Source organism: Poecilia reticulata, linkage group LG3, assembly GCF_000633615.1.
Source record: "Poecilia reticulata strain Guanapo linkage group LG3, Guppy_female_1.0+MT, whole genome shotgun sequence".
Classification (NCBI taxonomy): Eukaryota; Metazoa; Chordata; class Actinopteri; order Cyprinodontiformes; family Poeciliidae; genus Poecilia; species Poecilia reticulata.
This window is the reverse complement of record NC_024333.1, coordinates 3,036,900-3,039,761: the sequence shown is the minus strand read 5'-3', so window position 1 is coordinate 3,039,761 and position 2,862 is coordinate 3,036,900.

Sequence of the window (2,862 nt, the reverse complement as noted above, 5' to 3'; positions counted from 1 at the left end):
GTTTATATTCCTCAACTTCTTCTCCCGTGATGGAAACAGGATTTGATCTAATCCTGTTCCTCCTTAAATCAACAATCATCTCCTTTGGTTGGTTGTTTATTTCAGGTTCTCTCTGGTGTTCCAGCTTCTTCCACCAGTTTGCTCTAATAATTTAGAGCAAATTAAATAACAAATTGATAATAAAAGAAAATGTAAACTTGTTTATAATAGTAATAATAATAATTAGTATTAATACATTAATATTATTAGTGTATTAATACTAATAACACACACACACATATATATATATACAGTATTAGTGACGTGAGGTAAGGTTCATAGCTGGTGAGGCACCGATTTAATTATAATCGGATTTACAAATCTAGACCCCCTGCATGTTTTTTACATAAAGAAATTTCGCGCATGCGTACAATGCTGTTGGTCAAAACGACTATTCTTTAACATGTGCTTAGCTGCGCCACCGCTGCAGAATAAATCCATTATCTCAATCAAACTTAGACATGTAGATATTGTTAATTTCGTGTTGTGCTTAACAGCAAAGGGAGAAACCGCTAAAGTACAACTCAAAACCATGTCTTTCTCGCTCTATGTATCAGCGCAGCTTCTGTATGGCTAGATCCCTGTTACTGTCTCTTATTCTGCAATTGTGGAGTTAAAGTCTGGGATCATGAGCGCCCCCAGCGATGAGGCAGGAATCACCTCGAATCTGTTCTCTGCCGTTTCTGATAGCTTCTGAGCACACGAAGCACGATACACACAGTTGGTGACAATAAAAACACAGTACATTAAATACATAAGCTAAATTATGGAATATCTGTTTACACATTAAATGCTTTTAACAATTTTATTGGCGATGTACAGACAGGAGGAGCATGCACTCAAAGAATGGCAACCTGTGCAGTTAGCGAGAGGTTGCGCAATCCCAGGTGAAGCTCAGCTCGCTGCTGCATCACCGGCTTCGCTTCTAACCATTTGAATGGGAAATTCGAAAATTCAGCGATTTTGAAGAAAAATAACATCTGATTTGGTTAAATTAAATGAAAAATAGGTACTTTATACTCAGTGDTGGGAAGTAACGAAGTACAAGTACTCCGTTACTGTACTTAAGKACAATTTTTGTATATCTGTACTTTACTTAAGTAGATTTAGTAATGGATACTTTCTACTTTTACTCCACTACATTTTACAGTAAGTATCTGTACTTTCTACTTCACTACATTTCTACAAAACTGTCGCATTACTCGTTAACATCCAAGTCGCGTGGAGCTTTTTTCCGTTAAAATGTGAAGTTCAGGGACTTAAGGTGGCGCCGTAAAATCCAAGCAATAATGTGACTTAGTGTCTGTTGTCACCCATCGCCTCCCCCTTTACTCGCACGCGAAGCTAAAAGACATGCAGTGGTTTCCTCTGAGCGGTTGGCGATGTCTGTCTAATCGTCAGTAATATAATAGCGCTGCATAAATTGATATAACGACATGTAAAATCAGCAGCGCTTCGCTTTCACAGACGGTGGGACTTCGTCCAACTTTAAGCGTCACTTGGAAGGAAAGCTTAAAGAAAGGTAAGATCTGTGGACGTGATGCTAGCAAAGCTAGCTGTACTGACTGAGACACATGTTGCATCTGTGATGAAAAAAAGTTGTCACTCATGCACTGAATTATTGTGTGGAGGTGTTAACTGAGGTGACGCAGATATGGGACAACGCTGTGACCAAAGTCTACATTGATATGACATTCAGGAACGATCCGATTCTTCTGGATGGATCTTAACTGATTCAATTTATTTAATCTCTAAGTATTTAATATCTAGTTTTTTTATGGGAATGTGGATCTTTCAGATCAATTTGAGAAGCAATTTTGAAAGGTTAATGTTATTTTGTTTTGTGAGATGGTCTTGACTTGGTCTTGGGTAGGTGGTCCTGACTACAACTCTGCTATGTGACTGCTTGTTTGTCTGTCCTCTCCCACTCACCTTCTTTCCATCCCCTTTCTGTTGGATTTATTTAAAAATAAATGCCACTAGTGGAAAAAAAAAGTGAATTCATGCTGTTTGGACAGGAGACAAGATGTTTCCATCCCTGAAATTATGATGCATAGAATCACATATCTAAGTCTAAACTATGTTACAGAGTAAAGACAATAAAAACATGCTTTATCTGTGGCATTGTTCATTAAAATGGCACATTACTGATGCATTAAAATTAAATACGATCGGTACATTTAATGATAACAGCGATTAGGTAATCCATTCAGCAAGTACTTTTACTTTTAATACTTAAGTATTTTTAAAAGCTAGTACTTTTTACTTTTACTTAAGTACAAATGTTAATGTGGTAGTTTTACTTTTACTTGAGTACATTTTTGTCTGTGTATTTGTACTTTTACTTAAGTAAATTTTTTGAGTACTTTCTCCACCACTGGGTTTAAGTCTATGTCTATGTGGAGCGTCGGACGCGCTCGACGCTTCAAAGGCTCAAAATGCTCAAAATGGTTCGAATCGGGCCTCGCTAGATGCTCGAAAAGAGCCACAACGGTTCTGGACGCGCCTCCAAATAGACTTTGCATGTCAACCAGATGCGCCTGACACTCAAAACGCGCCTGATGTGAATGCACTATAAGACTGCGGGTTAAACAGTTAAATCTAATTGAAACGCTTGCCAAAAGACTAGAAATTAATCAACCAGTGTTGTGGTCAAGACCACCTAACCCGAGACTGAGACAAGACCAAGACTTTTAGGGTCCGAGACCAAGACAAGACCAAGACCAGAGTGTATCGAGACCGAGACAAGACCAAGACTTTTAGGGTCCAAGACCAAGTCAAGACCAAGACCAAGGGAAGTCGAGACCGAGTCAAGACCAAGAC